A 15,258-nucleotide genomic window follows, 5' to 3' on the forward strand; every position below is an offset into this window, starting at 1 on the left:
CAGGGGGTTGGGCCCCTAAACAGCTAGAAGGGGCCACTAATAATTTTGTACATAAGTAGGGGTGGGCAGAATTTGCGTAATCGCGTTACATATATCCCCGCGAAACGGTAAAAAATCTCTGCGAACATGCAGAAATTCCGCGAACACGCAGAATTTCTTGTTCTGGATGCTTTTTTCCTGTTTGCAATTGCTGTTTGCGTGCTCGGGGGGAAATATCTCGCAAACCCGCATATTTAGAAAGCGAACAAGCACACAATTTTGCGAAGTTGCGGAACGCAGAATTTTGGGCAATTTCGCGTTCTCAGCGGAACGCGAAATGACCCAATTTCCGCAAATTCCCCGAGCGGAACGGAATTTACCGCCCAGGCCTATACACAAACAAGATCTAGCTGTAATATTTAACCAACTTCTTTTTTAGAATCAAGGACAAGGAAAATAATTAAACTTGACCCGTGAATTTAATCACAAACTTTTTATTATAATTCCAACATAGATGATAGACTTTAAACGTGTCATGAAAAGGGATCACTTAAACATTTAATGAGTACATGATTTAACCCCACAGCACTGGACAAGACTGTTCAATACTGGTTAGTTAAAGTGGGATCAGTAAAAGTTCATTGAGATTGCCCACTGGCCAGATGATATGGTTTAAAGGCACTCCCCAAGGACACCTTATATGGCAAGTCTTGAGTGTCAATATGCTGCATCAAGGGGTTTCACTGCTTCTTCCTTGTTACAATGTCCTTTGTGTGCCAGCTCAGTGACTTGCTGCCTCAAGATCTCTGATATGACAATTCCCAAACCTCTTACTACAATACCTTCTTGAGTGCGAACATGTCTCCTGTGTTGGTAGCAGCAGTGAGCTGCTCAAAGGATAGAGCTGCATGAGTGCTAGACTTTACTATGAGATTGATATACTCTTCAACTGCATTAGACGTTGCACTGTGACGCTTTAATGGCACTCGTGTGAAGCAATCTGTGGGGTTTTGAACCTTCTCCAGCTTATGCCCAATAGAGTAACCATATTCTTGAAATCACAACCCGCACCTCTCGATGCGAAGAAGCATCTTGACTTTAGGATTTCTGAAAATGGTGAGCAATGCCTGGTGGTCAGTGACAAGGGTGTAATGCTTTCTATACATAAACACATGAAAATTTTCACAAGCCCACACTACAGCCAGGCTCTCTTTTTCTGGCTAAGAATAGGCACGTTCAGTCTGAGACAGACTTTTGCTAGCATAGGCCACAATGTGTCTCTGAGCATCTGGATGTCCATTGTGTTGAGCAAGGATCATGCTCAACCCCACCAGGCTTGTGTCTAGTATAATCTCTCTATGTACCTTTGGACCAAAATTAGCCATTTCAGTTGCATGTTCAATTGCCTATTTGATTTTCTTGAAACTTCTATCACATTCAGAGTACCACTGGAAGTATTCTTCTTTGTCAGCTCTCTTAATGTGGCGCTCATAGTGGCAAAGTCATGAATGTATCTGGAGCCATAGCTGATCACACCTTACATCTTGTGGGGGACAAGTGGATGTCAATGCTTGTACTTTTTCAGGGTCAGGAGTCATTCCGCCTTCAGAGAAAATATGCTCAAAGAATTTGAGTTTGTTTTTGTGGAACTCAAGCTTTTCTGCATTTAAAGTGAGATCAGCATCAGACAGTATATTGTGTAAGAGCTTTGTTATGCTCCTTTTGTGTCACCCTGAACACTAGTATTTCATCACTGGGGTTAAAAGTATGTGTGACAGGTTGAATTATTTGGGAAATTATACCCTGAAAGATTTCGGCAGCCGACAACACACCAAAGCTGAGTCTTTTGTATCTGGACAAACCAACATGAGTTGAAAAAAATAGTAATGTACCTAAAATTCTCTCCCAGCTGGAGTTAATTTGTGTCCTCTGTTCAAATCAAGACAAGAAAAGACCGTGGCACCATTCAGCTGTGGAATCATGTCGGCTATGTGTGGACCTGGATGCCTTTCTCTCTAGATTGCTTTGTTGGCCTGGCGCATATCAACACAAATGCACCACCACTGTCTTTTTTTGGCACCACCTCTATAGATGAATCCCATGTTGTCGGACCAGTAGAGCACTTGATGATGTTATGCTTTATTAATGTTTCTAGTTCTTTTTCAACGGCTTCCTGAAAATGAAAAAAAATCTGACGGTGTTGCTGAGCAACAGGACAAATGCCCTTATTAATGTGAAGTTACACTTAAATGGTCTTGAGTTTCCCTAGTTCATGAAACCACAACCAAGCTGACCAAGTTGTATGGCCCCATCTTCTTTCTTAACTGCACTTAATGGTTTTGTGTCATGCACATGTTCGTCACCGTTCTCAACTTTGTGCATCGTACCTGGTTGTTGTTGCCTTTAGCACTTCTGCTTTGTATGGACAATGGCTGTGTTTCGCTGTGGCGCAGTGATAGAAATGGGAGTCTCTAGTTGGCAATGGTTTGTACTGTTGTCCAAGTAGGGACCCTTCTCCCTAGTCAGGGTAAGGAGGATACACTTCAAAAATAACCTCTGCTCACCCCCTTGGTGGCTTGCACGAGCAGACAGGCAGTGTGTAAAGCACTTGTGCACACATACAGTGAAAACACAACAAACGGACACCACACCAGTTTAGAAAAATAAGTAATCTTTATCTAAACTAACCAAGACAAAAACGACAAAAATCCACAATACAGTAATAAAAATATGACTTTCAAAAGGTAGAAACAGTTCTTCCACAGCAAACTATAGATGCAACACTTTCAACGCAAAATACCTTGGAGGCGTCAAAATCAAAAGCAAGAACAGCCGCAGTGAAGGTGATACGTCGGATTCCTATGCGTAGAGAAGGTGATGCGTCGGTTCCTTACTAATGGGGAGGTGAGGCCTCGGTTTCTTACTGCAGCCCAGGTGTCCTTGTAGACTTGGCGCAATGTGTGAGGATTGGGGATGCGTCGGTTTTCGATATCGCAGCACCGTTCATACGTTGATTTCTTCAGCTGCAGTCCCACTATGCATTGGTTCTTGCAGCCACACAGCAGGGCCTACGTCGGAATTGGTGCGGTGATTTCAGCCTTCGTAGATTGACGTACTTGATGCAGCGTGCAGTGATGTTTTTGAACCTTGGGCAGGTACGAATGCGTTGCGCTTCTCCTCGTTGCTTTACTTTTCCAACTCCCAACAGCAGGAACAACTGCCAGAGGCAGCAGGTACCTCTTGGCAGGTCAGAACTCTCAGCAGGGGAGTTAAGGGGAGCTGGGGGTGAAGTATTTGTATCCCTGAGACTTGAAAAACAGGAGGTAAGCTCTACTGTAGGCCCTTGGAGATCTTCCTCAAGCAGAGGACACTGTACAAAGCAAAATCCTTGTCCTTTCCTTGGCAGAAACAGCCACTGTAGGCCAACACCAGACAGCACACAGCAAAGAGGCAGTACTTCTCCTTATTTTCTCCAGCTCTACTCCTTGGCAAAGGTTTCTCTTGAATTCCAGAAGTAATCTAAAGTTCAGGGGTCTGGCCCCACTCTTTATACCTCAAATCCTTTTCTCTCTAATGGCAGAGAAGCTCTTTGCCCAGCCAAAACCAGTTATGTCCTCTCTGGTGCAGCTTCCTGGCAGGAGGTGGAGACAGCATTGTCCAAGGCAGACCAGGCCCATTCAGGTGTGAACTAAATCTCCTCCCCCAACTCTGAATGCAGCCCAGGTCTATTCAGCCCAGCCCTGACTCACCCTGGAAGGCAGGACGTACCTCAACCGCCCTCCCCCCCCAGTGTCCGTCTGAACAGAATGCACATCCCCAGCCTCTGTCACTCCAAAGCCAAACAGTTAATACACAAACCTAGCAGAGGTACACAGGATTGCTAAGCAAGAAAACAACTACTTTCTAAAAGTGGTATTTTCAAACACAAAATGTAAAAATCATCCTCATAAAAAAATGCACCTTTATATTCTGAGTTAAGGCATACTAAACTTAATCTTCCTATCTTGTCCCAGTGGGAAGTTATATGTGTAAGATGTTATAAATTAACTCCCCTTCTATCCTATGGGACAGATAGCCTTTCAATAGTGAAAAACGACATTGGCAGTATCAGGACATGCCACACACATGAGGGCATGTCCTACCTTTCACATACAATGCAACCTGCCCAAAGGGGTACCTTGGGCCTACCTTAAAGGTGGCTCACATGTAAGAAAAGAGAAGGTTGGTGCCGGGCAACTGGGTGCACTTGCCAGGTAGACATGACAGTACAAAACTGCGCACAGACACTGCAGTGGCAGGTCTGAGTTACCTTTACAGGCTGCTTATTTGGGTGTCACAATCAGTGCTGCAGGCCCACTAGCAGCATTTGATTTACAGGCCCTGGACACACACAGGGCATTGTACTAGGGACTAACTAGTAAATCAAGTATGCCAATCATGATATCATCAATCCATAACAACAATTTACAGGGAGCACTTGCACTTTGGCACTGAACTGAGGTGGCAAAGTGCCCAAAGCATCTAGACCAGCAAAAACGAAGTCCAACACACAGCAAAATAACAGGAGGCAATGACGAAAATACAGGGGAAACCCACGCCAATGATGCCAAGTCTAACACACAGCATCTCTTCTTTCGACCTTACATTTAGGCTTTTAGCAGGCTTTCTGACTGTGCTACTTTGTAGGGCCTTCAAATTTTTTGAGGGCCTTGCAAGAGCTGGAGTGAAGCTTTGACTCCACTTATGCCAACCGTAGACTGCTTCTTGGGGCACATGTGGCACGCTCAAGCTTTTTGACGGACCTCGGCAAACCCTCAAGGAGTGCAGTCTTTTTCCTTTGGGGCACGTATCCCATCCTCATCACCAGTTGTCGCGTCCTCCCCAGCCCAGCAGCATGCAAGTGACCACACCACATGTGGAGTTCTGTAACATGTCTTTGTTCTTTGGCACGGTTAACTGAATGTACGGCATCATAAACTTTATTGACCACACTCAGCCACACCCAGATATCCCCCAACTGATTGAGTAACTTTATAAGGAGTCCACTGAGGACAACAAGGGTCCTACTGCACATCATCACACGATACAACAATCCGTTTTTCTTTAACCTTTTCTGAGCAAGGCAAAACGTACTCACCATAAGTTGACCCAATCACTGAACTAACCCATCTGATGAAGAAACGGACAGACATCTTTGTACTTCTACTGGCTGAACCAAAATTGACAAATCAATGGACCTTCCTAAAAGAAGACACCCTCTCCAAATAAATCAGAATCTTCCATTTAAATCATCAAGGGCCCCAAGTCTCCCAGCCTCTAGCATAATTAATTGCTTCGAAGAAAATTCCTTTCCAGGTCAAAAACTTTACAGGAACTGACCTAACTCTAATTGTTTGATAGGTGGCCACTGGAGTACGCAAGTTACTAATACAATAATTTTGAAACATAAATTACCCCTTAAAACATTTCAAGTCTACATATATTCAGAACAGTTATGTGACGCCCTTTCAGTCTGCAAATGCTTTGTTCATTCACTGCCTGATAGGAAGTTGGGGAGGGGGAATAAACCCTTTCAACAGAGAGAGTCTCTTTTTGGGGAGGGCAATTGTGATTATTGCTCAGGAGAAGTGCTCTCTTCATAAAGTAATGGCCTGAAGTGGACAAGGAGTTAAGAAATAGTTTTAGATGCAGAAGCCTGACTGGCGTGTAAAAAGTCATAAAAAGTGCGAGCATGACTGATGTGATTTACAAAGTATGAAACTTCTTTTGTGCCAGGTATGTATACATTTGTGGTAGAAGGTAGGCATTATGAATGAATGACTTGAATTATAAAAAACGGTAGCAGCTCTGTGGAGTGTCCCTGCGCTGTAAAAAGATCAAGGCAACCAGCAAGCATCCTAAAGTTAACCCATAGCAAAAAGTCTAGTTTAAGAAGTTTTCTGAGCAACATCTTGTTGCTGGCACAACACATTCACAGAGGGGGATGATTACAAGCCTTAGTAGCCAAAACGGGAAAAAAGCAGCCTCACATCCTGGTACATGTTAACTTGGGAAAGTGGGCAAACAAAGGATCAGACACTCTCAACGTTCTGACAGGCGTATAATGATGAAATCTATCCAGGAGATATTTAGGCCCAAAGGAAAAAAACTCTTGAGGGGTCAATGGAAGGGCTTTAAACAGGATAGTTTTTTTTTCTACTGGAAGCCAGTGGGGAGATTTAAGTTTAGAGACAGGAGAGTGGGGAGGAGAATTCAGGGAACATGGGGTGAACACCCACACAGTTGTGTGTTTGGGGGTACTCACACATTTGCAATGTATTTCACACTTATGTTCAGTTCCAATTTTACGTTCTACTTAACCAGGCTTAAGTGGTGTCGAAAGAATGGGAGAGAACACCATCATCCCCTGTTTTCATGGGTGGTCTGTAGAAAGTGAGACATTTCAAGTGCAAGTTATTTCTGATAATTAAAATAAAATCACCAAATCAAAGGAGAGAGTGAGGACTAGGTAAGCTAGTCCGAATCCTCTGAATTATATGTAAAAATCAAAAAGGACTAGCTATGTTTAGGGGATGGAGACTCAATGAAGTACGCGTGCCGGCAAACCGATAGGTTTGTTCAAGAAGCCCTCACCCACCAACCTAGTTGGTGGCATGCTTCATCATCTGGCCCACCACAGTGACACTGAGTGTGTCCCGGGTGTGCTTCAACGCCAGTTTACTGCGGAGCTGGTATATTTGCTGAGTGTGCAGTGTAGTGAGTGAAAAAGTGAAAGTTAAAAAGCTATACAGTGAGTCCCAGTACCCGAGGGTAAATGGATATACTTTAATTGCTGGGCCCCTGTTAGCTACTAAAAGGCAGACGGACGTATTGGAGTGCGAATTATGACCTCCTGCGTCCTGTGTGGTCTACATGTTTCAGCCAGGCCTTTTTTAATTTAAAACTGGCTTTCCTCAGGACCAAGTGAGTATGTGAAAAGTGCAATTAAATAAATTAACTAAATTATAGTGATTGTGTTATTTTGGCTATGTGTCGCACTCCCTAAGGTGCTATATGTGTGAGAGGGGGATTCCCTCTCGCTTTGCTACACATAACATATACAAGACATGGACAGACGTACAGGGTAGAGTCATATTAGTATGATATGATAAATTCCATATCATTTAGCCGACTTATAAGGTGGGTGATCGATTTATATATGGCTAGGGTGTGGTCATGTCTGTGACAAGACCTGCGTGGGTTTTATCTTAAAACCGATTGTAGTGGTGAGCTAGAACAGCGGATATTAGCATGGCGAGGTACAGGTAAGTAAGGTACATTATCCTCACACAGGCTATTTGCTGTACAAAGCTTCCTTGGGTCACCTGGCAGAGAAAGAGACCCTGAAAAAAGGTAGTGAGAGTAATAGGTTACATCCGACCTGTAGGGAGAAAGGTATCAACAGCTTACCCCAGTTGTTGCAGTAGTGCGCTGGTTTTACTCACGGAATTGCCGGTCTAGATCCTCCTTGGACCTATCGTCCTTCTGCGGTACCCGAAATGCGAAGAGGAGCCTCTCCGGTCGAGTTTAAGTAGCCCCGTCTATTGTTTTCACCTGGGTAAGTATATAAATAGAAGGAGGGTTGCGGTCGCGCAAGACGACTAGTCATTGCCGTGGGGCGCATGCCCAGAAGTGTAGTGTTTCTCGCGCCTGCGCATAACGAGGATCGAAGGGCAAGAAGTGCCTTTCAGTCTGCGCTTGTGCGGAGAAGTAATGGAGGTCTATTGCATGCAATAACGGCTCAGAAGGTAGCGCTGTGTTAGCGCGAGTGGTGGGGGCGTTCCAAAGTACATAAAGAAATACATAAAAATGTATTTACCGATTTAGAGAGATTAGAGTAACAAGCTGTGTGCGGTGGTGCCTATATGTAGGCTGGGATGCAGCTGTGGTGGGGTGGGTTACACTGGGGTAAGCTGTTGATACCTTTCTGCCTACAGGTCGGATGTAACCTATTACTCTCACTACCTTTTTTTCAGGGTCTCTTTCTCTGCCAGGTGACCCAAGGAAGCTTTGTACAGCAAATAGCCTGTGTGAGGATAATATACCTTACTTATCTGTACCTCACCATGCTAATATCCGCTGTTCTAGCTCACCACTACAATCGGTTTTAAGATAAAACCCATGCAGGTCTTGTCACAGACATGACCACACCCTAGCCATATATAAATCGATCACCCACCTTATAAGTCGGCTAAATGATGTGGAATTTATCATATCATACTAATATGACTCTACCCTGTACGTCTGTCCATGTCTTGTATATGTTATGTATAGCAAAGCGAGAGGGAATCCCCCTCTCACACATATAGCACCTTAGGGAGTGCGACACATAGCCAAAATAACACAATCACTATAATTTAGTTAATTTATTTAATTGCACTTTTCACATACTCACTTGGTCCTGAGGAAACCCAGTTTTAAATTAAAAAAGGCCTGGCTGAAACATGTAGACCACACAGGACGAAGGAGGTCATAATTCACACTCCAATACGTCCGTCTGCCTTTTAGTAGCTAACAGGGGCCCAGCAATTAAAGTATATCCATTTACCCTCGGGTACTGGGACTCACTGTATAGCTTTTTAACTTTCACTTTTTCACTCACTACACTGCACACTCAGCAAATATACCAGCTCCGCAGTAAATTGGCGTTGAAGCACACCCGGGACACACTCGGTGTCACTGTGGTGGGCCCGATGATGAAGCATGCCACCAACTAGGTTGGTGGGTGAGGGCTTCTTGAACAAACCTATCGGTTTGCCGGCACACGTACTTCATTGAGTCTCCTTCCCCTAAACATAGCTAGTCCTTTTTGATTTTTACAATTAAAATAAAATGACAGCGACATTGATGGGACTTCATTACTTCACTCTAAGAATGCAGAATACCTACAATCCAGTAACTGTGTAAAAGCAGAGTCAGGCTATGGAGAATGAACACCATGAAAGTTACCAAAATGCTGGATTCCTTTTTGAATGATTGTAAGTATGTTAAGGAGATGTACCGATTTAAACCTTCTTGATGGATAGATGCAGGGCCGCACCTCCTAGGATTTACAGCTTGGAATCTGTGGTCAATTTTTTGGTAAATATTGTGTCAGAATTTGGATAAATGCTCGTGATTTCATCATGCCATATAAAATAATGTTGTGATTTCCTTTACATGTCTGGACTTCCACCTCAAGACGGCTTATTCCGACATTGCACCCATCATGCTCCTTTCTGAAGCTTCGGTGGAGAATCTGAACACCAGGCTAGACAAGAAAGTGAAGATGCAAAATTTCAGACCATGTATTGTCGTCTCTGGCTGCAGCGCATACCAGGAGGTGCATACACCTTTTATTGGGACAGTAGAACATAGTTGGCATTCTGCATGTTGTTATCTGCACTACAGCCCTAATGTATCAAGTCATGTCCCCATAGAGACATAATGGCAAACATTTGATAAACCTTTTGTCTCCAGAGCTCTTCTGAGCATAGAAGAACTGTTGGCCTTCAACTTACGTACAAAGTAGACACCTGGGAGAGTACACAACCCAGCATATATGTATATCTAATTGCTGCTACATGATGACTTTAGTCCCCACAGTTTTCCCTTCGTTAATTTTCTCCCAGCAAGTACTTAACTTGAAATGTGTGAGTGCTGAAATCAATGAATGTTTTATAATGTATTGTAACCCTTCAATGTGTCTGTTATTTTGTGTTTGATCTGTTATGTTTCTAGTTATCCTCACCATGTCAGAGACACCCCACAAACTCATCTTGTCTTTGATGTACTTATACCATTCGCTAACCAATCTCCTGGCACCCAGAAACTACACACTGGAGATAGAGTCACCTTGATACGCAACACCAACATACAACTTGAACCACTTACAAGCCCTTCTGGGACCTTTATGAAAATTGTGCCACACGTTACTAGTCCTCATGCATCACCTTATACATAAACCTGACTACACAACACCTATCATAGAAATTTAAATCTTCCTAATGATCCCTACAAACAATATCAAGTCAAGTCATTTAGCTTTATTCGAGGTTCACTCATAAAAGTGTTGAGATTTGCAAACATTTAAGAATACAGATCTAAAAATATAAAAATATAAGAATAAAATATGATTTAAAATACAGGTTAAAATACAATCCAAAGAAGTAAAATACATCTCAATTGCTATTTACATGTGACGTGTAAATTACGAGCACTCGTTTAATGCATTGACTAACAAATCTAAAACATTTTTTTGCAGACAGAGGCAGTCATCATTCAGTATCTAAAACCTTAACTCTAACCACCCATGCCCAACCTAAATATTTGGCAGTAGCTACAAAGATCAATGGTAAAGTGCTTGTGCATATTATTCTTAGGGCTACAGTGCTGCTGGTAGTGCCAAAAGATTTACATAATGGAATTAGCCAGGCTCGCCTTGGCAAATCATATGCCGGGCAAGCAAATAGAAAGTGGCCAATAGTCTCTTTGTGATCGCTACATGCGGGGCAATTACTACTGGCTCGATTGCCCCACCTACCAGTCAGAGACCTAAGGGGAAGGGAACCAACTCTAAGTTGGAAAAAAAGCTTCCTGTCCCCTGGTTTGTTAATTACATCCCAATAGTGCTCTAAGCATGGAATGAGTTTTGCCTCTAAGAATCTTCCAGCCATAGAAGTAGAGTCAACATCATTCCAATCTCGAAGTGCCACCTTATCCCAGTAGATTTCCTTGATAGTTGTTTTGGATGGAAATTCAGCAATCGCCAGGTTTTCCCATAGGATTTTCAGGCCTAGTGCAACCAAGGTGTCTCTAAGTTCGTTCGGCCACCTTACTTTATGGAAGACATCAGATTTAATAATGTCCAGAAAGCCTACCCCATAATGGAGGAGCTCCGAAGTAGTCCAGATCCTCCGCCAGTATAGGACAGGGCGAAGCCTTGCTAGATCCTGAATAGACTTCCTTCCCAGGTCATACCTCAAAGGGAGCAAGGGAGCACTCACGGGAAGTCCAGTGATGCTTCGGAAAAACTTATTTTCGGAAGTCGTCAGAGGATTCAGTTTCTCGTACCCCCACAACTCAGCCCCATACAGCGCTGAGCTAAGGGCCTTAGCCTCGTACACCTGAAGTACGGGTTTTATTGGTTTACTTAGGGACCTTTTGTGCTCCAGATTAAGATCTCCTGCAAGTTGCCTATGCCTTAATACTGCCATATCTATGTGTTGTGACCATCTACTGTCCTTTGCCACAAGAATCCCTAGATATGTAAAAGCGTTGACCACCTCTAGTGGACGGCCATTCAAGGTCATCTTGCCTTTAAAGCTATGATGGGGATTAAAAGCCATAAGCTTGCTTTTAGCTATATTAACTTCCAAACCGTGGTCCACACAAAATTTGTCAAAAATGGACAGGGCATGCTGTAGACCACTCGGGGTCTTTGATAGAATCAGCGTGTCGTCTGCAAACATTAAAATTTGTGTCTTAATGCCAGCCAAGATAGGGGCATCAATGTTTGCAGATAGCATGCATGCGACAACCCCATTAATATATAGCGTAAAAAGCGTAGGTGCCATTGAGCAGCCCTGGCGAACCCCTCGCTGCACAGGGAAGTCAGAGGTGACCTTTCCCTGCCCTCCCCACTGGATCCTGGCAAAATTTGCTTCATGCAACCTCTTCAATAATGTTAGCAGAACTGGGGGTAAGCCAAACAATATCATAAAGAAGTCACTCTAACGACACATAAGTGGACAATAACATTCCATACATAGACTTCCCAAAAGGCCTTTTCCTGAATCTGGTCAGACCACCACCCCATCCATAGCAGCATGACGACCCACAACTAATCCACCAAGGTCAGCTAAAGCCCAAGGAAACCACAGCTGCCTGATTCTAGAACTTGCCCACAATCACTGCTGTTTAACATTCATAAGGCATCTCAACAGCACTCTTCAAGACTTCCAATGCATACAAACTGCACAAAAGCTCACATCTGATATATATATATATATATATATATACATATATATATATATATATATATATATATATATATATATATATATATATATATATATATACTTACTGTATATACTTTATTCATACACTTACTTGATAATTTACTGCTACTCAGTACTCTTCTATATTTTTGTAGGTCAGTGTGAAAAAGTCATTAAGCTGGTGACATTCCATAGGGCGACACTTAGAAAGCAGGCATTGCCTACAATATTTTAGAATTGTGATTTGTGGATTTTCTATGAATAGCCTACCTACCACCTCACAGGGGAATCAACCAGTTTCAAACTGACATATGAACACAATGGTTGTGCATGCGTTTAAACATTAAAGAAGACGTTGGCTTTGCCAGTGCTCATTTAAATGCTTTAAAGATGCCTTTTTTGTGTGCAAAAGACAGATACAAGTTAAGCTGTCTCACAGGGCTTGTGCAATCTACATAGGGAGGGACAAACAACTTGCCCCCTCACCGCAGAAGCCTCACACTCCTATACCGATCTATGCTCTATTCAACGAGAATGCTGGGAATTAGGCAAACATCACATGTCAGAGAATCTCTTATTTGATGGTCAAATGGAGCCCGCCACTGTAAACCTAAATCAGTACTAACACAATGATTGATATTGTGAAGTTTTATGATTATTTATTATTATTTATTATGAAGTAGTTAGCTACAAATCATCTGTATTAGGATGCTTACAATTATTGTAAACAACTCAGCAGAATATACGCACATTAGAGCAAATGTCAGATTGAGTCCAATCATGTGTCATCACATGCCCCTAACCTATTGGTAAAAACGTATAAATAGGTTTAAGACTAAGACTAAGACTAAATATTTTCATAGGCTTAAGACTTATCTAAAGTGTCTGCAATAATGTCAGCCATCTAACATATATGGCTGCATTAGTTTACTAACCATTTATTATACCTATCCATGTACAATTTCCTTGTGTACCTTATGTTGTTGTGGGTTAGCAGAAGGAACTCATTCAGCCTCTCTCCTCCTCAATCGGCCTGTGTTACTAAGGCAGACCCTGTATTAGTACCTTACATATCTTTATTGCCATGGACATGTAAACATTACATTTGATAAATGTCCTAATTTCAAATACCATGCACCTTGCCTTGTGTACTGCATGGCCTACATATGGGTGCTTAATTAATATTTAAAAAGTGGGTTTCAACCTGTCAATAGGGGTTGTTTTAACAGGTTGAATTGAAGTTTTGAAACTGCTACAGTCAGGCTACACTGGTAGGCCTGAAGCCATTTTCGTACTGACAATATAGCGGATGGCAAAATACAGAAATCTTTATGCACTTCTGTGCAGTGCTTCCTGAGCTGGGTGCATGACAGGGCTAGTGGAGAAGAGTGGCCGCAAGGTGTACAGGCAAGCAGTGTATTCGGTTCAGCATACAGAATTCCATTAAGGACAATCCTTTGTGGTTTAACTTGGGTTTAGGTACAAATGGCTGATGTAATGTGTTCGCTTGGTTGTGCTGCCAGATGTTCAGTGGCTGGTTGTCAGTGAAACACCCAGGCTGAGGAGCAGCGATCCCATGGTCATAAAGCCCAGGTATGTTTATGGAACTAGCAGCCATCTTTTCAGCAGTGGAGTCAGGTGAGTTCTTGGGAAACATGCAGTTTAGTTTACTTCACTTTGTGCATATAGTTGGCTGAGCCAACTTCAATATAAAGTTGCATCCTTTTAAGAACATATTGCTGAAGCGTCGTTTTCAACTCTGGTGTACACTATCGCCTGCCTATTGATTATGTAGGGGTGACTAGGTCATGTTGTCGGGGGTGACCCTTTTCCCTGACAGTGCATGTGTGTTTTGTGTTGTTGCTACACTTCTGTATTGATTGCAACTGGGCCAGGAAATTCAAACTCCCCAGCAAACCCCTATTGTGCAGAGCTTGCAATTAGGAGTAATGAAGAGTTTATCTCTGCTGGCAATTACCAAGTTTGATCAAATCTGCACCACCACAATTTTCCCTGGGTCAATCAATCAGGGTTTGTATAGTGTGGCTGCTTCACCAGTGAGGGTCTCAAGGTGCTGTGGGGTCTTGCTGCGGGATCACGCTGCCTATTCCTATTGGTTGAACATCCAGGGCTTGAGATCCCTCATTTTTATTTACCACAACCCTCACGGTGTGCCCATTTTGACACTGAAAAAAACAGGCTGGGAAATTTAACACCTGTGCAATCCCCACTTTGCTCAGAGGTCGGATTTATGGGAAATGCAAAGTTAAATTATGCGACTCAGCAATTTTCCCCAGGTACATATCAGCAAGTCAAACCCACCAATATTTCCTCAGGAAGAATGACCAGAAATACTGGGGCGTGTGGATTTTGGGGTGCAAATTGCCAAAGTCCACATGACATGCCCAACTTTGAAGACTTGTTCTCTGAGATGTGCATCATAGCCAACAAATACGGGACCCTGGTGTGCCGGATTTTGTATGGTTCAATGAATATTGGTTGTACCACAGGGGCACTCATAATCTTGACCTTTGAAAGCCTTACTTTTATTATGAAATATTCATTGTTTCGTGGATATTGGTTTTATCTGGTGCATTAATTAATGTTGGATCTTCAACTGGGCCACTCATAATCAGGTCCTTATTTGTAGGTAGAAACTAGTGTTAAAATATACTTCACATAACATCTTTACAGCTCAATTTTTTTTTTTTTAATATATGGCCAATTTGTTTTTTGTAAAAAAGTAAATATAGTTCCTTACTATATTTTACCATATATGCCACCTATAGGCATGAGGTAAAAGCTGAAGGTTGTATGTCAGAATATTATTAAGAAAACGTCATGTAACAGAAATATTATACTCTAAATAGTATTTACATAACCGCATGTAGGTTACCATATTCTGGTGCCATATTTTCCAGATCTGAGGTATGTCTCAAAGAAAACAAGCATTGGCTTATCCAATAGGTCTCGCTTTTGGGACCTTATAAGTATTTAGTTATGCAGCAGAATATCCTTGGTGCAACAACATCAACTGTTGCATGACTAAACACTTATAAGGTCCCAAAGGCGAGACCTATTGGCTATGCCAATGCTTGTTGCTGATGCTCTTCAGCATTAACTCATTTGTTTTAAAGGTGAGACCTGTTTGCTTTGCAGAGGCTTCTTTGATTTCAGTTTTTATCCCTTAAAAAGGTTCTTACAAATGCAAATGGTCTGTAAAAAAACGAAAGACACACGGAGCAGCAAAGCACCCCGTTCG

The 15,258-nt window shown here is 42.5% G+C and overlaps 1 pseudogene across 1 annotated transcript in view; it reads left to right on the plus strand.

Annotated features, from left to right (window-relative positions):
• LOC144763840 (mitochondrial amidoxime-reducing component 1-like) overlaps positions 1–15,258 on the plus strand; it is a 234,068-nt pseudogene that overhangs the window by 211,284 nt on the left and 7,526 nt on the right. Inside the window, exon 4 of the transcript XR_013596265.1 lies at positions 9,200–9,340. The product of XR_013596265.1 is annotated as a mitochondrial amidoxime-reducing component 1-like (transcript). The remainder of the gene's footprint in view (positions 1–9,199; positions 9,341–15,258) is intronic.

Source organism: Lissotriton helveticus, chromosome 6 (genome assembly GCF_964261635.1).
Source record: "Lissotriton helveticus chromosome 6, aLisHel1.1, whole genome shotgun sequence".
Classification (NCBI taxonomy): domain Eukaryota; kingdom Metazoa; phylum Chordata; class Amphibia; order Caudata; family Salamandridae; genus Lissotriton; species Lissotriton helveticus.